Source organism: Dermochelys coriacea, chromosome 2, assembly GCF_009764565.3.
Source record: "Dermochelys coriacea isolate rDerCor1 chromosome 2, rDerCor1.pri.v4, whole genome shotgun sequence".
Lineage (NCBI taxonomy): Eukaryota > Metazoa > Chordata > Testudines > Dermochelyidae > Dermochelys > Dermochelys coriacea.
The window spans coordinates 16093706-16116056 of record NC_050069.1 but is presented as its reverse complement, the minus strand read 5'-3'; the positions used below and the strand labels follow the sequence as shown (position 1 = coordinate 16116056).

Genomic DNA, 22351 nt, shown 5'->3' with positions numbered 1-22351 from the left:
GCAGGCCCAGTGAATTACGTGTGTTACTGATGTTCCATGTAAGTGCTACTTTGCTGCTTACAGAATACTTTATTTTAAGCTTCCATAAAAAGTGTCTTCATGTATTGTTTCTCATGACCTGGCTGTTGGGGTATGTTTGTTACAGGAGTGCTATATAAACAAGATAGACCTGTATATATTTATAGACGCAGCTAGTTTATAGAGCACCATCTACTGACCCAGAATATATAGTATTGGTCACATGACGGCATAGGCGCCGACTCTGTGGGTGCTCCGGGGCTGGAGCACCCACGGGGAAAAATTAGTGGGTGCTCTGCATCCACTGGCAGCCAAACTCCCCTCACCCCCACCCCATCTTTTCCTCCTCCCCTCCCCTGAGTACGCTACGTCTCCGCTTCTCCACCTACCTCCCAGCGTTTCCCCCCCCGGCCGCTACCTCCCAACTGTTTGGCAGAGTTAGCACGCTCCGGGAGTTGGGGGGGGAGAAGCGGGAACGTGGCGTGCTCAGGGGAGGAGGCAGGGAAGAGGCGGGGCTGGGACGGGGATTTGGGGAAGGAGTTGGAATATTGGCAGGGAGGGGATGGAGTTGGGGTGGGGACTTTGGAGAAGGGGTTGGAATGGCAGCTGGGAAGGGGTAGGAAGAGGTGGAGCAGGGGCGGGGACTCATGGAAGGGGTGGAGTGGGGGGGTGGAGCCAGGGGCAGAGGAGGGTCAAGCACTCATTGATGGTAGGATCAATAAAGTTGTTACACACTGCAGATGGCTTCCTTATTAAGCAGCTCTTCCCAAAGTCTCAACAACGTATACTTGATGTAAGTCTTTAGAAAACAAAATTAAGTTTAGCATAGCCTTGTAGGCTAATCACAACTGACCAGAAGGGATGTCCACCAATCAGTACTGCTAGCTTGCAGTTGTTAGCTGTCTAAGGCCTAGGGTACACAGTTCAGCACATCTGAGTCCACCCAATAGAATGGTACCCAAATGCATGAGCCAGTTCATTATAATCTGTTAATTAGAAAACACGTATTTTTGTTTAAGGTGATTGATAGTTTTTTAAATAAGAGGAAGATGACAGCTGGAAAATAGTGCAATGTATCCAGTTATGGGGCAATGAAAATGATTAGGGGACTGGAGCACATGATTTATGAGGAAAGGTTGAGGGAACTGGGATTATTTAGTCTGCAGAAGAGAAGAATGAGGGGGGATTTGATAGCTGTTTTTAACTACTAAAAGGGGGTTTCAAAGAGGATGACTCTAGACTCTTCTTAGTGGTAGCAGATGACAGAACAAGGAGTAATGGTCTCAAGTTGCAGTGGAGGAGGTTTAGGTTAGATATTAGGCAAAACTTTTTCAATAGGAGGGTGATGAAGCACTGCAATGGGTTACCTAGGGAGGTGGTAGAATCTCTTTCCTTAGAGGTTTTTAAGGTCAGGCTTGACAAAACCCTGGCTGGGATGATTTAGTTGGGGGTTGGTCCTGCTTTGAGCAGGGGGTTGGACTAGATGACCTCCTGAGGTCCCTTCCAACCCTGATATTCTATGATTCTATGATTCTATTAATGTGACAATTAGTTGTAGAAATGCAACCGATCATAGCTACTGCTGCCTTTTGTCAAAGGAAGATCTTGTATGGACTACATACTTGTCAAAGGTCAGGTGTGGAGAATGGAGTCACATGAAAAGAGGCCTAGTGGGTTATGTCAGATGATGTGTTCAAAGGATCTTATAGTTTAGACATTGGTCTTAATTGTTTTTTATTATTTATTGTTGTTATCCAGTTCCCAGAGCTTTGGAGGGGCACATTTTCAATAAATCATATTCAAAAATTAAAATTTAGTGGATGACCTTCTGTTTTTTCCATGTGGCACAAGAGGGCCTAGCTTCCTTCATACTTTGTACCCATGGCTCTATGGTTGCGGAAAATTCTACTTCAATATTATACTGTCCCTGCGTGCTTAAGGGTGTGTGTGTTTATCTGTGTGTGCACGCATGTTAATGTGGAAGGACTCCCTCCCTCTGACGTCACATTTGTGTTCTGACTCATCTCTATGGCTACATCTAAAGTCCAAACTAGAGGCTGGATTCCCAGTTCATGTACCAATAAGCATGCTATCTTGGTGAGAGCTGGTGCAAGCATAAATAGTATAGCTGAGACAGCACAAACAATGGCAGCTGTATGTGTACCTGAGCTGGGAATCACACCCCAGGTCATAGTTTTTGCAAAGCCTTGGTCTCATGAGATTACGCAATGCTTAGTGCAAGTCTCCAGGTGCTGGAGAATCAATTTCTGCAATGTGTCACATCAGCTCATGTCTGGCACACATAGATCACTGGGAAGGGCAAAATTCCATCAGTAGGAAATCTGCCATCCTGTGACTGGTGCACTATATTATATGAGGATATTGATATAATAGGCATAACAGACCCTTGGTGGAATGAGGATAATGAATGGGACACAATGAATGGGCTGTTCCTAGGGAGGTGCGGGGCCTGGGGCCATAGGCGTGGGAACTAGAGGTGTGGGAGGTGCGGCAGCACCTCCGGGCTCCCAGCTGCCAGACCCACCCCCGGGGTCCTGGCTGCTGGCCCTGCGCACCCAGGGTCCTGACTACCAGCGCCCCCGGGTTCTCGGGCACCAGCCAGTCACACCAGCCCACAGGGCCCCCCAAAGCACAGAGTCCTGAGCAGTCGCCCCAATTCACCGTACCCAAGGGACAGCTCTGGACACAGTAATATCAGGGTACAAAATATATCAGAAGGACAGAACAGGTTGTGCTGGTGGGGGAGTGGCACTATAGGTAAAAGAAAGTATGGAATCATATGAAGTAAAAATCTTAAATGAACCAAACTGTACCGTAGAAACTCGATGGCTAATAATTCCATGCTCTAATAATAACCATATAGCAGTAGGAGTATATTACTGACCACCTCACCAGGATTGCGATAGTGACTGCGAAATGCTCAGGGAGATTAGAGAGTCTATTAAAATTAAAAACTCAATAATAATGGGGGATTTCAACTTTCCCATATTGACTGGGTACATGTCACCTCAGCACAGGGTGCAGAGATAAAGTTTCTTGACACCTTAAATAACTGCTTCTTGGAGCAGCTAGTCCTGGAACCCACAAGAGGAGAGGCAATTCTTGATTTAGTCCTAAATAGAACACAGGATCTGGTCCAAGAGGTGAATATAGCTGGACCAGGCGTGGCGAGTTATATCTCCACGTGGTGCCTTAGCACCAGCAATATTCAGAGCCCAGGGGCCTAGCTACACCAATATTTGGTGCCGTGTGTCCCCTCCAGCCCAACCTGCCACCCCCACACCTCCCCTGAGTGTCCCCCGGCCCCCTCTTGCTGCCACCAGCCCCCCGCCCGCCTCCCCAGGCTCCGGAGCAGAGCGTCCCTGCCTCTGCCTCTTCCATGCAGCTCCATGCTGCTTCCCTGCAGCAACTGCTGCCGCTGGGTCCCAGCACCCCCCACCTCGACTGCCAGGGCAGACTGACTCTGAGCCTGCCCTTCCACCTCAGACCCTTCCCTTTTCCGGCAGGACCCTCCACCAGCACAGGGCCCCCCCCGTCCACAGTCACCGCTCCTGCCCCATGCTGGGCAAGGAGGCAGCCCCATTCCTCACCCCCAGTGAGGATACAGTCAGGGGCAACACCAGGGGAGGAGGCGCACGCAGCACCCGCCGGCACCCACCACGGGGGAGGCGAGGAAAATTCCTGGACCTGAGAGGGGCCCTAGGAGCACATGCAGTGACAGTGGTGGGGGTGAGTGTGCTGCTGGGGGGTCAGGAAAGGGGGCTCCTCCCCCAGAGCTCACTGCTGCCGGCAGGGAAAGGGCTGGGGGGGAGACCTCCTCTCTGGCCCTTGTCCTGGAGCAGCCTGCCTGCACCCCAAACTCATCCCCAGCCCTGCCCCACCCCAGAGCCCACACCCCCCGCCAGAGCTTTCACCCCCATACCGCACCCTCAACCCTCTACCCTAGCCCTGAGCCCCTCCAACACCCCAAACAACTTATCCCCAGTCCCAGCCAGAGCCCTCACCCCTCCTGCACCCCAACCCTCTGCCCCAGCCCTGAGGCCACTCCAACACCACAAACCCCTCATCTCCAGTCCCAGCCAGAGCCCTCATCCCCACACACCCCAACCCTCTGCCACAGCCCTGAGCCCCCTCCAACACCACAAACCCCTCATCTCCAGCCCCAGCCAGAGCCCTCATCCCCCCAAACCCCAACCCTCTGCCCCAGCCCTGAGCCCCCTCCAACACCACAAACCCCTCATCTCCAGCCCCAGCCAGAGCCCTCATCCCTCACACCCCAACCCTCTGCCCCAGCCCTGAGCCCCCTCCAACACCACAAACCCCTCATCTCCAGCCCCAGCCAGAGCCCTCATCCCTCACACCCCAACCCTCTGCCACAGCCCTGAGCCCCCTCCAACACCACAAACCCCTCATCTCCAGCCCCAGCCAGAGCCCTCATCCATCACACCCCAACCCTCTGCCCCAGCCCTGAGCCCCCTCCAACACCACAAACCCCTCATCTCCAGCCCCAGCCAGAGCCCTCATCCCCCACACCCCAACCCTCTGCCCCAGCCCTGAGCCCCCTCCAACACCACAAACCCCTCATCTCCAGCCCCAGCCAGAGCCCTCATCCCTCACACCCCAACCCTCTGCCCCAGCTCTGAGCCCCCTCCAACACCACAAACCCCTCATCTACAGCCCCAGCCAGAGCCCTCATCCCCCCACACCCCAACTCTCTGCCCCAGCCCTGAACCCTCTCCAACATCACAAACCCCTCATCTCCAGCCCCAGCCAGAGCCCTCATCCCCCTGCACTCCAACCCTCTGCCCCAGCCCTGAGCCTCTCTAACCCCACAAACTCCCCAGCCCCAGACAGAGCCCATACCCCCCACACTCCTACTCTCACCCTGAGCCCCTCCCACACCCCAAACCCTTCATTCCCAGCCCCAGACAGAGCCCTCACCCCCTACACCCCTACTCTTGCTCTGAGCCCCTCCCATACCCGAAGCCCCTCATCTGCAGCCACACCTCACAACCCTCACCCCTGCACCCCCTCCCTCTGCACCCCCTCCCATTCCCAAACTCCCTCCCAGAACCTATACCACCTCCCTCCGCACCCTCTCCCTCCCGCAAACTCCCTCCCAGAGCCTGCACCCTGCACCCCAATCCCCTGCCCCAGCCTAGGGCCTGCACCCAAGACCTCCTCCCCCACCCAAACTTCCTTGGGCAGGTGGGAGGCGGAGTTTGGGCAGGGGCGGGTTCTGGGCACCACCAACATTTCTACAAACCTGCCACCCCTGAGCTGGACCCCTTGGCAATAGCGACCATAATACAATTAAATTTAACATCTCTGTGACAGGGAAAACACCATAGTAGCCCAACACTGTAGCATTTAATATCAGAAAGGGGATACACAAAAATGAGGAGGTTAGTGAAACAGAAATTAAAAGGTACAGCGCCAAAAGTGAAATCCCTGCAAGCTGCATGGAAAATTTTTAAAGACACCATAATAGAGGCTCAACTTAAATGTATACCCCAAATAAAAAAAACTATTAAGTGAACCAAAAAAGAGCCACAGTGGCTAAACAACGAAGTAAAAGAAGCAGTGAGAGGCAAAAAGGTATCCTTTAAAAAGTGGAAGTTAAATTCTAGTGAGAAAAATAGAAAGAAGCATAAACTCTGGCAAATGAAGTATAAAAATATAATTAGGAAGGTCAAAAAAGAATTTGAAGAACAGGTAGCCAAAGACTCAAAAAGTAATAGCAATTTTTTTTGAGTACATAGGAAGTAGGAAGCCTGCTAAACTGCCAATGGGGCCACTGGATGATCAAGATGCTAAAGGAACACTAAGGGACGATAAGGCCATTGCAGAGAAACTAAATGAATTTTTTGCATCAGTCTTCACAGCTGAGGATGTGAGGGAGATTGCAAAACCTGAGCCATTCTTTTTAGGTGACAAATCTAAGGAACTGTCCCAGATTGAGGTATCATTAGAGGAGGTTTTGGAACAAATTGATAAACTAAACAGTAATAAGTCACCAGAAGCAGATGATATTCATCCAAGAGTTCTGAAGGAACTCAAACATGAAATTGCAGAACTCCTAACTTAGTCTGTAACCCATCACTTAAATCAGCTTCTGTACCAGATAACTGGAGGATACCTAATGTGACGCCAATTTTTAAAAAGGGTTCCAGAGGTGATCCTGGTAATTACAGGCCGGTAAACCTGATTGCAGTCCTGCTGTCAGGGTGCCAATGCCTGAGATGATCTAAACTAAGCTATCTATCTAAACTATCTAAGCTATCTAAACTACTATATGCCACAAGGGGCCACAACAATGGTTCCCGTAACCCACCCAGCAATATTGTTAATCTATCCAACTATACTCTTAGCCCAGCGGAAGAATCTGTCCTATCTCGGGGCCTCTCCTTTTGCCCCTCCACCCCCACGAACATGATACAGTTCTGTGATGACCTAGAATCCTATTTTTGACGTCTCAGACTCAAGGAATATTTCCAACACACCTCTGACCAACATATTAACCCACAGAGACCTTCCTGCCAACACTACAAAAAGAAGGATTCTGGGTGGACTCCTCCTGAAGGTCGAAACAGCAGCCTGGATTTCTACATAGACTGCTTCCGCCGACGTGCACGAGCTGAAATTGTGGAAAAGCAGCATCGCTTACCCCATAACCTCAGCCATGCAGAACACAGTGCCATCCACAGCCTCAGAAACAACTCTGACATCATAATCAAAAAGGCTGACAAAGGAGGTGCTGTCGTCATCATGAATAGGTTGGAGTATGAACAAGAGGCTACTAGGCAGCTCTCCAACACCACTTTCTACAAGCCATTACCCTCTGATCCCACTAAGAGTTACCAAAAGAAACTACAGCATTTGCTCAAGAAACTCCCTGAAAAAGCACAAGAACAAATCTGCACAGACACACCCCTGGAGCCCCGACCTGGGGTATTCTATCTGCTACCCAAGATCCATAAACCTGGAAATCCTGGACGCCCCATCATCTCAGGCATTGGCACCCTGACAGCAGGATTGTCTGGCTATGTAGACTCCCTCCTCAGGCCCTTCGTTACCAGCACTCCCAGCTATCTTCGAGACACCACTGACTTCCTGAGGAAACTACAGTCCATTGGTGATCTTCCTAAAAACACCATCCTAGCCACTATGGATGTAGAAGCCCTCTACACCAACATTCCACACAAAGATGGACTACAAGCCGTCAGGAACAGCATCCCTGATACTGTCACGGCTAACCTGGTGGCAGAACTTTGTGACTTTGTCCTGACCCATAACTATTTCACATTTGGGGACAATGTATACCTTCAAATCAGCGGCACTGCGATGGGTACCCGCTTGGCCCCACAGTATGCCAACATTTTTATGGCTGACTTAGAACAACGCTTCCTCAGCTCTCGTCCCCTAATGCCCCTACTCTACTTGCGCTACATTGATGACATCTTCATCATCTGGACCCATGGAAAAGAAGCTCTTGAGGAATTCCACCATGATTTCAACAATTTCCATCCCACCATCAACCTCAGCCTGGACCAGTCCACACAAGAGATCCACTTCCTGGACACTACGGTGCTAATAAGCGATGGTCACATAAACACCACCCTATATCGGAAACCTACTGATCGCTATTCCTACCTACATGCCTCTAGCTTTCATCCAGATCATACCACTCGATCCATTGTTTACAGCCAAGCGCTACGATATAACCGCATTTGCTCCAACCCCTCAGACAGAGACAAACACCTACAAGATCTCTATCATGCATTCCTACAACTACAATACCCACCTGCTGAAGTGAAGAAACAGATTGACAGAGCCAGAAGAGTACCCAGAAGTCACCTACTACAGGACAGGCCCAACAAAGAAACAACAGAACGCCACTAGCCATCACCTTCAGCCCCCAACTAAAACCTCTCCAACGCATCATCAAGGATCTACAACCTATCCTGAAGGACGAGCCATCGCTCTCTCAGATCTTGGGAGATAGACCAGTCCTTGCTTACAGACAGCCCCCCAATCTGAAGCAAATACTCCCCAGCAACCACACACCACACAACAGAAACACTAACCCAGGAACCTATCCTTGCAACAAAGCCCGTTGCCAACTCTGTCCACATATCTATTCAGGGGATACCATCATAGGGCCTAATCACATCAGCCACACTATCAGAGGCTCGTTCACCTGCGCATCTACCAATGTGATATATGCCATCATGTGCCAGCAATGCCCCTCTGCCATGTACATTGGCCAAACTGGACAGTCTCTACGTAAAAGAATGAATGGACACAAATCAGACGTCAAGAATTATAACATTCAAAAACCAGTTGGAGAACACTTCAATCTCTCTGGTCACTCGATCACAGACCTAAGAGTGGCTATACTTCAACAAAAAAGCTTCAAAAACAGACTCCAACGGGAGACTGCTGAATTGGCATTAATTTGCAAACTGGATACAATTAACTTAGGCTTGAATAGAGACTGGGAATGGATGAGTCATTACACAAAGTAAAACTATTTCCCCATGGTATTTCTCCCCCCACCCCCACCCCCCTCTGTTCCTCTGATATTCTTGTTAACTGCTGGAATTAGCCTACCTGCTTGTCACCATTGAAGGTTTTCCTCCTTTCCCCCCCCCTGCTGTTGGTGATGGCTTATCTTAAGTGATCACTCCCCTTACAGTGTGTATGATAAACCCATTGTTTCATGTTCTCTGTGTGTGTATATAAATCTCTCCTCTGTTTTTTCCACCAAATGCATCCGATGAAGTGAGCTGTAGCTCACGAAAGCTTATGCTCTAATAAATTTGTTAGTCTCTAAGGTGCCACAAGTACTCCTTTTCTTTTTCCCTGTTATATATTAGTTAGACGTTTGGTGGTGGCAGCAATAAAGTCCAGGGGCAAAAGGTATAATAGTTTGTACCTTGGGGAAGTTTTAACCTAAGCTGGTAAAAATAAGTTTAGGGGGGTTTTCATGCAGGTCGCCACATCTGTACCCTAGAGTTCAGAGTGGGGAAGGAACCTGGACAAGGGGTAAACAGTGAGGTGGCAAAATTTGTAGATGATACAAAATTACTCAAGATAGTTAAGTCCCAAGCAGACTGCAAAGAGCTACAAAAGGATCTCTCAAAACTGGGTGACTGAGCAACAAAATGGCAGATGAAGATCAATGTTGATAAATGCAAAGTAATGAACATTGGAAAACATAATCCCAACTATCCATATAAAATGATGGGGTCTAAATTAGCTGTTACCACTCAAGAAAGAGATCTTGGAGTCATTGTGGATAGTTCTCTGAAAACATCCACTCAGTGTGTAGCAGCAGTAAAAAAAGCAAACAGAATGTTGGGAATCATTAGGAAAGGGATAGATAACGAGACAGAAAATATCCTATTGCCTCTATATAAATCCATGGTACACCCACATCTTGAATACTGCATGCTGAGTGGTCGCCCCATCTCAAAAATGATACACCTTTACCCCAATATAACACTGTCCTTGGGGTAGAAGACAATCTTACCACATTATATGTGAAACGCGTTATATCGAACTTGCTTTGATCCACTGGAGTGCGCAGCCCCGCCCCCCCTCCCCCCGGAGCACTGCTTTACTGCATTATATCCAAATTCGTGTTATATCGGGTCACATTATATTGGAGGAGAGGTGTATATTGAAATGGGAAAATGTTCAGAAAAGGGGAACAAAAACTTATTAGGAGTATGGAACGGCTTCCGTATGAGGAGAGATTAATAAGACTTGGACTTTTCAGCTTGGAAAAGAGACGACTAAGGGCAATACGATAGAGGTCTGTAAAATCATGACTGGTGTGGAGAAAGTAGATAAGGAAGTGTTATTTACTGCTTCTTATAACACAAGAACTAGGGGTAACCAAATGAAATTAATAAGCAGCAGGTTTAAAACAAACAAAAGGAAGTATTTTTTCACCCAACACAGTCAGTCTGCGGAACTCTTTGCCAGAGGATGTTGTGAAGGCCAAGACTATAACAGAGTTATAAAAAGAACTATATAAATTCATGAAGGTAGGTCTAGCAATGGCTATAAGCCAGGATGGGCAGGGATGGTGTCCCTAGCCTCTGTATGCCAGAAGATGGGAATGAGTGACGGGGGATGGATCACTTGGTGATTACCTGTTCTATTCATTCCCTCTGGGGCACCTGGCATTGGCCACTGTCAGACGCCAGGATACTGGGCTAGATGGACCTTTGATCTGACCCAGTATGGCCGTTCTTATGTGCTTATAAAAATTTTAGACAGAGGGTAGACTTTTGAAAAGTGCCTAAGTCACTTAGGTGTCTTCACTTTCAAAGTAACTGAATCCTTGTCTACACACAAAAGTTGTACCACTACAGTGGTATAGTTAAAGCTGTACAATCCCTTTAGTGTGGATGCAGTGATACCAAGACAACTTATTCCTGTACAGAAAAAGGAATAAGTTATACCACAATAAGACATCTTTATGCTGCTTTAACTGTGTCCACACCAAGAGTTGTATTGAAATAACTGTATCAGTAAAAAAAAAAGGCACACCCCTAACCAAAATGATTTTACCAGTACAAAAACTATGTGAGGACCAAGTCTTAGCCTCCTAATACCCAAGTGACTCATGAAAACAGAATTTAGGTTGCTAAATCACTTAGGTACTTTTGAAAGTTTTACTCATCAATTTGGGTCTTCTTCCTTTTGAAGTGCCTCTCCTGTTTCTCCCCTAATCTTTGTAAACCAGCTGTTCTTTTTTGTTGTGATGCAGAACATATCCTGTGGCTTTAGCATAAAAAATTAGCATTTAACTATGGAGGACTCACAGCAGCCATGATTTTAGTGTGACTGTACCAAAAGAGCTCTCCAGAATGCAGAACAGCTGGATACAATCCAAACGCAAGAAACTGCTGAATGAAATGTTGAGAGATGATTGTGGAGAAGTGGGAAATATCTATATTATTGTGTGTGATATTGCATATGCCTTCGTGTGTTTGTCTGTGATGGGCTACTTGGTAGATCAAAGGGGCTGTTAGAGAAAACAAGCAGAACAGGTAAAACAATGGCCTAGATTAGGAGAATCCAGGTACTTGACACAATAGCCAGGTTTATAGCCATGAAGCGGGATTCCTCAGCCCCAGCCCTAGTTACATAACTGTTTTGCTAAAGCAGATGATTTGGAGATCAAAATACAATGATCTTTTAAAAGATCTGTCCTCCAGAAAGGGAGAAGCAGAAAGGAAGAGGCAGAAAGGGGTGCCAGCTGCTGCAGACTGATATTGGGCTTGTCTGCATAGCAGGTTACTGCGGGGCAAACCAGGGTGTGAATCTACAGCACATCAGGTAGCTGTGCTGTGGCATCTGACAGTGTCCACACAACAGTTATTGCACAGCAAGCTGGTGCACTGTAAATTCACACCCTAGCTTGCTGTGCATTAACTTGTTGTATAGAGAAGCTCTGAGAATCTGGGTCTGCAGCAGGATTTCGACAACTTGGTCCCCAAGATAGGGGCAGGGGAGACAAAGCTAAGTCACATCTGTCTAGGGGCCAGAGAAAGGGAAATGCCAAGTTCAGGTAAGACAGTATGTCTATAAATCTCTGTTATATTAAGTCAATTTCATGGGATGCTGTGCTTTTGGCAAATAAATCTTGTTTTGCTTTGAAGAAGCTGCTTCTGTGTCACTGCATTCTGTACAGTCCACAGGCTCCCGAAGGGAAACGCTTCCAGATGCCAAGCCCATGGGGCCTGCTAGGGATCACAGGGGATAACCCAGAGACCCACTCAGGGAGTGGTTTGGATTATGGTGTCTTACCTCAAGGAGCAGTGCAGGCACATGCCTGTCACTTTAAAGGGGTGCACTCGGGAGGTAAGAGGGTCTCAGAAGGAGCAACCTCCCCAGGGTTGATGACAATGATGCTATCAAATCTATCAAGCACTCTTTAGTAAACCACGCTTTAAGCAGATATAACTACTTTAAAATAGCAAACAACTCCTATACACTATGAAGCATGGCAGGTCACTATTAGCGATGGGTTTGAATTATTTTGACAAAAACTTTTCATTGGAAAATGCTCAGTTGACAAAACCAAATTTTGTCATGTGTGCATAAGGGATGCCTGCCCCAACATAGCCAGGTCAGGGTACAGACTTAGGATACGGGAGATCCAGGTTCAAATCTCTGCTCTGCCTGAGAGCAGGGACTTGAACCTGTTATGACACTGCACCCCATATTCTTCAAAATGATATTATTATAATATGATTATGGCATAATAATGATGCATTTTATGCAAGATGGGTCATGTAAAGTGTCATTGGAAAAGTTATGATTTGCTGAATATGATTATCCTATTTCTATGCATGTATCATTTTTGTATCTGAAGTTAGGAATATTGACTACGTCTCTGTATTTCAAGTGTAGTTACACCTGGGTAAGGTACACTAGACAAGATGCTTTCAGTCTAGATCAGTAGTCACCGACCGGTAGATCACGATCAACTGGTTGATCCTGGAGCCTCTGACAGTCGATCTCAGTCTCAATCTAGGGTTGCCAACCCTCCTGCAACCAAACCGGGAGATTGGCCACTAACAGTCTGGTAACAAAGCAGGGCTAAGGCAGACTCCCGGAAGCAGCGGCACATTCCTGCAAACCCTAGTCAGGGGGACCAGGGGGTCTCCATACACTGCTCTTGCCTGCAGGCACTGCCCCCACAGCTCCCATTAGCCAGGAATGGAGAACCGCAGCCAATGGGAGCTGCGGGGGCAGTGCCTGTGAACTGGAGCAGTGAACAGAGCCAGCTGCCCCTCCTCCCATGAGCTGCTGCCAGAGCAGTTACACTCCCACAGCCTGCCTGAGCCCCGCTGTGCTGCCAGAGCCTACACCCCAAACCCTCCCATACCCCAACCCCTGCTTCAGCCCTAAACCTCCTTCTGCACCCCAACCCCCTGCCCCAGCCCTGAGCTCCACTGCACTCAAATTCCCTCCCAGAGTCCACACTCTGCATCTCCTCCTGCACTCCAATGCCCGGCCCCAGCCCTGAGCCCCCTCCCGCACACTGCATCCCCTCTCACATCCCAACCCCCTCCCAGAGCTTGCACCCCACACCCACAACTGCACCCCAACCCCCTGCCCCAGACCCCTCCAAGATCCTGTACCCTGCACCCAAACCCACTACCTGAGCTCTGAGCCCCCTCCTGAACCCAAACTCCCTCCCAGAGCCTGCACCCTGAACCCCCTTCTGCATTCCAACCCCCTGCCCTTGGCTCAGCCCAGAGCCCCTCCCACACTCTGAACCCCTTGGCCCCAGCCCAGAGCTCGCACCCCCTCCCGCACCCCAATCCCCTGTCCCAGACTGGTGAAAGTGACTGAAGGTGATTGAGGAGCTATGGAGTGAGCAGGGCAGAGCATCAGAGAAGGGGTGTGGCAGGGGCATGGCCTCAAGGAAGGGGCCAAGTAGGGGGCAGGCCAGGATGTTTGGGTTTGTGTGATTCCTGTTATTTCTACATTTTCTTTGAGGTAGATCCTAGGTTGCCCTTCAATTCAAAAAGTGATCTTGTGCTTAAAAAGGTTGGAGACCACTGGTTTAGACAGTGAGTGGGGAAGGGCCTATTCGGGGCAATGGGCCATTGGAAAAAACAATAGGCCTTAGGAGAAGCTTATCTCCCACCTTAGGAGCCTTCCTGAGAACACTACAGACAGCAGCCAATGAGTGATAGCTGCTATGTCTCTACAAGGACATGTAGTGAGACCATCTATCCAAAATCAGTATTTTTCCACAGAACGGAAAGCTTTGGGAAGAAAGAGTTCCCACCATATGTAAAAGCTATATAAAGCATGGAGTGACATCAACTGGAGTTCTTCACTCCCCACACAAGAAGACTCCTAGAAGCACCTGAGGAACAAAGATGGAATTGGGAGAAGAGCTGGATACAGGCTAACGGGATTTTAGCCTGTGAATGAAACACTTGGGGATTCCAAGCTGTAAAGCAAGTGCAGCTTGCCCCTTAAGAATCTGCAGCCTGCTTGTATCATCTGTTAGGGTGAGAATCTGCTATTCATATCCAATCTATTTAGTATATTAAGTTTAGTTTGCATTTTTTGTTTATTTGCTAGGTAATCTCCTTTGATCTGTTTGCTGTCACTTATAATTGATTAAAATTTATCTTTTGTAGTTAATAAACTTGTTTTTGCTTTATCTAAACTAGTGAGCTGGAGTGAAGTGTGTGAAAATCATAATTTAGGGGCAATAGGCTCTCGCATATTCCTCTCCACATTGAGGGAGCAATTTTATGAGCTCACACTGTACAGTTCCCTGTGCAGCACAAGATGGTACAATTTGGAGATTATACTTCAGAGATGGTGTATGCCTGAGGAGCTGGGATTAGCCTTCTCATGCAGTGGCTGGTCAGAGAGCCTGCCTGTAACTGTAGCTGGGTGAGCCCCTACCTGTATGTGTGCTGGTGAAAGTGCAGGCTGAAGGGCTTTGTAGCTCATCACAGCAGTACAGTGTAAGAGGGAGCCCAGGTAGCTGTGTCAGGGGGCTCAGTGGTACCCCAGTTCCAGGTGGCACCCGGGGGAAACCCATCACACCTGTGTCTCCCATATCCCAGGTGAGAGCCAGCAGATTATTGCCTACACTGCTGTAGAATATTCTCTTGCACGCACATGTGAAAATTTTCAGAAGCTCTCAGTTTCATCCCAATATGGAATGGGAATTTTTTTTAAATCCCATAACTTTTTTCAGGATGAGGAAATTGTTTCCCAACTGGCGCCCGTCACAACTTCTTGGGTGGATTTCTCTAAAGGAAGTCAGAAGTCTGACACTCTTGCCTTTAAACTGTATAAGTGCAAAATGGAACAAAGTGGTCATTTATATAATCTTAAAACTCTGGAGCAGAAGTTTTCCCATGACCTGTTTATTTTGCTACACTTTGAGCAATACCAGATTGACTGTCAGTAATGCAGGGAAGCCATGTGGTGCTGTTGGTGCCAGCAGCAGTCCCCGGAAAATGTCAAGCAAATTAGGGCCAGTCACAGATTTCAGACTGCTATCATTACCACAAAGTGTGCATGGGCTGAAGCCAAAGGCCCAAAGCACCCTACCAAATAGAAGTGTTTAGTGAAAACATTGCTTGAAAACCAATTTAGCTCTTTAGGCAGTGTTCCCAATCGTGCTTCTCAGATGTTCCCCTCCTTTACGCTTCCTGTCTTCAAAATAATCCTTCCACCCCCTTCCTAGCCCTCTGCTAACCATATTATGTCCATGAACTCAACAGGGATACTGGTTTTATGGTTCATTACAAGAATTTGTCACACACCACATCGCCTGCTACCCTTAACTGCCCACTTTAAATCCCTTTGTATAACAGTCTAACTTTCAGTTGCCCACTTCATTTCAAGGGACCTCCGACAACATGTGTTATCCATTATGCTCAAGGATCTGTCCCAATCAAGGATGTCCTTCCCCAGACCTGAAGAAGAGCTCTGAAACCTGCTACCTTCCACCAACAGAAGCTGGTCCAGTAAAACATATTACCTCACCCACCTGGTCTCTCTCATGTTATGTTCATGGCATACAAACAGAGAAGGTAGAGTATTCTGGGTTTTTATCTTTCTTCACAGTTGAAACATAACACTATTTTATTTCTTAAAATTGAGAATTTTAACACAAGAACCAAAAACAGAGAAACAAAGCAAGCTGTTCCCTTAGGCAGAGAGGCACAGCTCAGTCCACCTTGCTCCAGGCTGGCTCTTTGAAGAGTGCCTGCTGCTAGATCAGGCCAGATCACACACTTCCCTATAAAGCCCTCTAGCCTGCAAGCAGGACCAGGAAACCCCTAATTCTTAAAGTGATAGCTTGTAACTTTAACGAAGTTTTATACCAAATCCACTGCTACGAAGGTTTGGTGAGACCACTAGGATGTGCTGTGCTTTGTAGGAGGAAAGGTATGTAGGAACAGAGAGGAATGCCTGAGTAAATCTCCTTTCTGTCATGAATGCCACCCTAGCATACCTCTCCACTGCCAAGAAGCACCTCCTTCTTCCTGGCCCTCAGAGTAGTTTTTTCTTGCTGCAGGTTCTTTCTCCCTATTCTTCAGACTGGAAATATGGGCCTACAGCAGAAGAAAGCGGTGCAAGTTTCCTGGAATAGATCCCAATGTTCCTTTGCGGGAAGCAGCAGCTAGCTCTGGAGAAAGTGAGGCTGGCCAACTGCTGTTTGCAAATAGCTCTTCAAAAAACCATACTAGGGCTTATGAAAAAGGCTTGGGGTGTGGTAGGAGGCCTGATTCTGAGGAGAGGAAACTGGACCAGAATAGGTCATATGCTGCATATTAGGGGGTTGGGCTGCAGTGGGTCTGCAGACCACATGTGATCATTATTAGAGCGTGGTGTGGGAGGGTTTTGGTGTCTGCTGGCAAGCGTGTCTGATCTGTGGGCAATCACAGACCTTACTGAAGCTGATGGGCATCCTAGCCACCTTTCATTCAGGCTAAATGAGTAAGCAATTAAATGCCCCTTGGCTTAGTAATAGCTGAAACCATAGTAGCCATTGCCCAAGGTATGGACCAGTAAGGCAAGGCCAAAGAAGCTGAGCCACATGGCCTGAGGGGTTTCCCTGGGACTGCAAAATACAGGGCCTGGGGAATTGATCTGATTGCAGCTGTCTGTCTGTGTGTGAAAGGGTCCAGGAGGCAGACAGAAAGTGAGACAACAAGATAAACTGTGAACATGGCCCTGGGAGGAAACCAAGACAGGCAGAGCTTTTTTGGGGAAGAATACTGACTGGAAAGGCAGGCTTGGAAATTGTGAGCAAGGAAACTGCCCCTTTAGTTGTTCCTATTGTCTTCAGGGAAACAGGACTTGATACATTCTTTGTAAAAAACAAAAACAAAACAAAAACACGATTGCATCAAAGAAATACCTGACTAGTATCCTCAATTTCTTAGGTGAGTTACCCAAAGTCATCCAGCAAGCCATTGGCAGAGCCAAGAATAAAACCCAAATCTCCTGAGTCCCAATCTAGTGCTACATCCATTAAGTCACCCTGCCTTTCATAGTTGGCAGGTACATACAGTAGAGGGGCTTTCTTGCCTGAGATATTGATATTCTAAGGTTTTTGTGGGAGAGGGGACAGAAATACCATGCACTAGAGGGAGAGAGGTTTCCAAATGGACTTCAGCCACCAAAGCAGGGGAGGTAACTCATGCTGAGGTAATTTACCCCACAATAGTAATAATTAAAAATATTGTGATACATAAAAACTCGTCACTAACACCAACTAACAACTTATACAAATTAGCTTTCTTTGTGTTCCTACCGTAATAACAACAGATGGGTCTGAAAGAAGGAAGGAAACTAGAATTCTGAGTAAATGTCCCTTCTGGGAAAATATTTCTATGAATATGAGGTGAGAGCAAAGCAGTCTCTTAATGATTCCTTTTTTACCCCTTGAATTCTTGTTTGCTGGTTTGTTTGAGGTTTCCCTTCAGAAGTGCATTGCCAGTCTTCACACGGTCTCTTGGGCTTTGATGGCATTGTCAAGGGGATGAAGCAGGCTCTTCTACAGTGCTGAAGTAACAGGCTTAATGCTTTGACACAGGCTACCTAAGTGCAGAATTAATTGTTATTGGGAAGGGACAGACATTTATACAAATATACAAAAACACCTTCCAGGCATGGTCTAGATCACACATAGTCCTCCCTCAGTGCAAGGGACTGGACTAGATGACCTGTTAAGGTCCCTTCCAGTCCTACATTTCATGATATCCAGTTTGGGCAAGGTCTTATTTGTTTTCCTCTCTAGTCCATTGTTTCCTGTACCTTTATTCCATCCTCCTCCATTCTACTTTGTCCCTTTATATTATCCTTTCTTTGATCTCTTTCCATTTAATTTCTCTGCCTCTTTCCTCTGAGCCTTTTCTTTGTCTCTATTCAATTTCTCTCTCTCCCCCTCCTAGTGCCTGCCAGTTTCTCATTCCTTCTCCTTGCCTGTGCTAACTTTCCTTTTCTTCCTTTGCTCTTCATTGATTTTTTTTTCTGTTCAATTCCTCCTCTCAGCTTCTTTTCTGCGTGTTTTATATTCTTAATCTCCCTAGACACAGCCTTTCCTGCGGATGCTGCCTCAGTAGCAATTCTGACCTCCCTACGTAGGAACCAGAGATCAGGGTTTGACAAAACACATGTAAAAGACATCTTAAATTTAGATGTTTCCACTTGTGACAGCAACCAGTTCAATTTTCTCAGGCAACTTGGCTCATTTTAGCTGCCACAGGAGATGCCAATTTACCTGCTGCTGTCCCTCTCATCTTCTGATCTGAGCCTTCAGTGTTTCCTAGCCTACCTCCTCCTATGCCATCCTATGCTGGGCTATCAGGGACAGGAGTCATTCCATTTCTTTTTACTGACTCCATGGCACAGATCCCATTCCACTTCTGTTCTGAAGTTGGGAGGCATCTAATTAGGCAAAATGGACTCCCCCCTATATGTAGGAGGGGGAAGGACTATGAATGACTGGAGGTACATATAGGGCTGGAGTCTTACATGGGGGACATGCATCTCATCGGGAAGGACATGCTTGGGATGTCATTCACAGAGAGCCTGGGCAGATGGTAACTGAACACAGAGGAGAGGGTCATGCACAGAGAGTGAGCTTAACAGAGAAGGCTCTGCAGTGAAGAAGCATATGTGGGGATGCACCTGGGGAAAGTCCAACAAGCAGAAGTCACACTATTTTGTAGCAGGCAGCTCTTAACTGATGAAAGTGCATCAGTGGCTTTGATTTTCTTCAGTTTCTTCAGTTTTTCTTCTATATGCAACTGTGTCATTTCAGCTCAACCTCAGCTGGCCCTTATTCTTCCCCATTGCCCCAACTGCTCCAAAACTTTTAAGAGCATGGGTGATGGGATGGGACTGTCTCACCACACCTCCTGCTTCTCCATGTACATCTGGCTTTCCCTTCAAGACTCTTCGTGGCATGTTTTTTTAGAGCTGCCATAACCCCTGTCAGGAATGGTCCAGGTTTACTTGGTCCTGCTTCAGCATAGGGGGCAAGACAAGATGACGTCTCACAGTCCTTTCCAGCACTACATTTTTATGAAATATGAAGTTCCTACACCAATATCATCCTCTGCTCCCATTTAATGGTCACATACATTCACCACACCCAGGAGACATTGTAAATTTGGAGATTTGATTGGAATGATAGACAGACAAACCCCTACTATCCCAGAGAGGTCTCTAAATATTGGCTTTTGGACAGCAAGCCAGCCTCCCACCTGTAAACTGGAGGACTGACTCTTACATTTCCTTCCAACATAGGGCCCCAGATCATACCAACTCTCAGTTTGTACTCCATCCACCACCTGTCAGGGCCCATACATGGGCAGTCTTATCTAATGGTCAGAGCCCAGAGTGGAATCATGGTGGTGGTCAGGAGTCACACCAAGGGTCAAACCAGAGTCAGACTTATACCAAGGGTCAAACCAGAGTTAGCACGAGGGGGCAGGAACAATGCAAGAAGGCAGGGACTTGGTCTTAGGGGTCTGATGATCAGCAACCAGCCCAATAAGTAGCTGCTCAGACCAGGAGTGTGGCAGGAACAGGAACTTTTATTCTAAAAGGTGACCAATCAGCAGTCTGTTGCTAGCCAGCTGATCCTACTGAGTTTCAGGTGTAGCCCCTGTTTGAGGGGTATCAGCTGCACTTTCCTTATCTGACCTTGCAGTATAGTGGCATAACTAGGGCCCTACCAAATTCATGGCCACGAAAAAATGCGTCACGGATTGTGAAATCTGGTCTCCCTCTGTGAAATCTGGTCTTTTGTGTACTTTTACTCTATACTATACAGATTTCACAGGGGACACCAGTGTTTCTCATATTGGGGGTCCTGACCCAAAAGGGAGTTATGGCCGGGGCGGGGAGGGGTCACAAGATTATTTTAGGGAGGTTGCGGTATTGCCACTCTTACTTCTGCGCTGCCTTCAGAGCTGGAAGGCCGGAGAGTGGCAGCTATTGGCTGGATGTCCAGCTCTGAGGGCAGCGCACTGCCAGCAGCAGTGCAGAAGTAAGGCTGGCAATACCATACCATGCTATCCTTACTTCTGCACTGCTGGTGGTGGTGGCTTTGCCTTCGGAGCTGGACTCCTGCTGCTCTCCAGCTGCCGAGCTCTGAAGGCAGTGCTGCCGCCAGCAGCAGCTCAGAAGTAAGGGTAGAAGTACTGTGACCCCCCCACCCTGCACTCCTTTTTGGGTCAGCACTCCTCCAATTACAACACCATGAAATTTCAGATTTAAATAGCTGAAATCATGAAATTTACTATTTTAAAAATCCTATGACTGTGAAATTGACCAAAATAGACCGTGAATTTGGTAGGGCCCTAGGCATAGCATGTAATGCTCTTGCTTAGCACCCTAGTGGGTCTGGGTTTGAGGATCACCCCCTCAAACACCCCCCCCCCGCAACACTCTCAACAAGTAGGAGATTACACTGTCTCCTATTCACCCACTTAAGGCCAGACATCAATTTGTACCATAGTATCATACAAATGTAAGCTTTAGACAGCTGTTTCCCCTCCAATACCACATTCACATGGAGTATGTGCTGGACTGACACTTGATATAGACTGAAAAGGTGGCTGTAGGTCATATCACTATAGACAATGCTGCTGTCATTCATGTACACAGGAAAGACTTATTTGTATCACAGTTGTCCCCCTAGAGGCCCCAACCAGGTGAAGGCCACATTGTGCTTGGCATTGTACAGACATATAGTAAAATTCCCTTCCTTAAAGAACTAACTCCGACTCTTTAAGGGAGCGGGGTGAAAGTAGCAATCCCCCTTGCCAGCATCTGGTACCCTGAGAGTAGGAGGGGATGAGAGTTGCAGCTGGTTGCTCCTCAGAGACAACTTTTCCAAATTTTTGGAGTATTTGAATGCAAGATTTTGATTGGGATTAGAGAGGGATGGAAAATGGAAAATCTGTTCCAACATTTAGATTTGCTGTTGTTGTTCCAAACTGGAACAAAAAGCCAAAATTTTGAAATTTCCCACAAAATGAAAATTCCAAACTTTTTTGATTTGGGACCATCAAACTATTTCATTTCAATAAGGTCAAAAGGTTTCATTTGCATGAGGTCATTATAATATCACATGATATATGTTACCTACATCATTAAATATAATGCATAACCCTAATATAAACATTTTAATATAAAAATTGAAAGGAAATCAATTGAAATGAGAAAGGTGAAACAAAATGCCATCGCATTACTGAAATGAAATGAGAAAGATGGGAAGATTCATTTTCACCTTTTCCCATGAAAAAAATGCCAAAATTGACATGTGCCTATGAAACTTTTTGTTGTTAGCAAATCTGCAATTTCTGACAAGAGACTGTGCCATCAAACAATGTACGATCAGCCATAGTTGGGACCTCTCTCAAATAGAAACATCCACAGCAATGGATGTAAGACAACATTCCTCTGTTATATAAACATGTCCATTCCCACATACACACACATTACATATTGCATGCCCCATACCTTTGGATAACGAAGGCATTCTCATTGAATGTATGTACAGAAGTAGCCTTCCACGTTACACACTCTGCAGGGTCTGTGTGCTGGCAGGCATGGTGGGGAGACTGACAGCTTGAATTATGACTGGTGTATAGGCAAAAATTACGTAATTTACTATGGCATGCAGGCTGGCAACAGACACAGTAAAAACCCTAAACCGACTGCAAAGAAATCCAGATAAGAAGGGATCAGAGAGACATTGTCCGTCCTCTGTTCTCTCCAGTGTTCTAATAAACAATTGCTCTCCCTTAAAGAAATGTCTGTCCAGTTTTCCTTTTAATTTACAATTTAAAACTGTAGTCTGCCCTTTTGTGGCATTTCTTGCCTGTTTGAGACATGATTTAATATGCTCATTGTTAACAGCTGGAAACAGACTGTGGCAATTTGAGTGCAACTGGCTCCATAGTCATTTCTTTTTCTTTTCTTTAAAAAAAAAGTCTGAATTTAGTATTTAAAAAAGGGGCAAGCATGACAGCCCTGCAGATTGAAATCCTCTTTCTATTCACAGGAAGAGCACAGTGCAGACAGCAGCAATACAAACAACCCTGGCCTGGAAGAATCCTCTCTCCTAAAAGGAAGAAGTAACTCAGTCATCTTGGCCTCTCTGTGAGACTCCCACAGTTTCTTTGATGTGGTCAGGTGTGTCTGCTAAGCACTGGACTGAGAGCAAGAGCTCCATATGCTAGACATTTGAATACATATTGATTAAATACAGGGGGTGGGG

General features: G+C 46.9%; 1 long non-coding RNA gene across 1 annotated transcript in view; it reads right to left on the bottom strand.

Annotated features, from left to right (window-relative positions):
* The window catches only part of LOC119850926, a 54201-nt gene extending 32516 nt beyond the window's left edge, over nucleotides 1-21685 (bottom strand). Inside the window, exons 1-2 of the long non-coding RNA XR_005291078.1 lie at nucleotides 21592-21685; nucleotides 17497-17655 (exon numbers count right to left, since the gene is read on the bottom strand). This is a non-coding gene — a long non-coding RNA (uncharacterized LOC119850926). The remainder of the gene's footprint in view (nucleotides 1-17496; nucleotides 17656-21591) is intronic.
* Nucleotides 21686-22351: the final 666 nt, after the last annotated feature.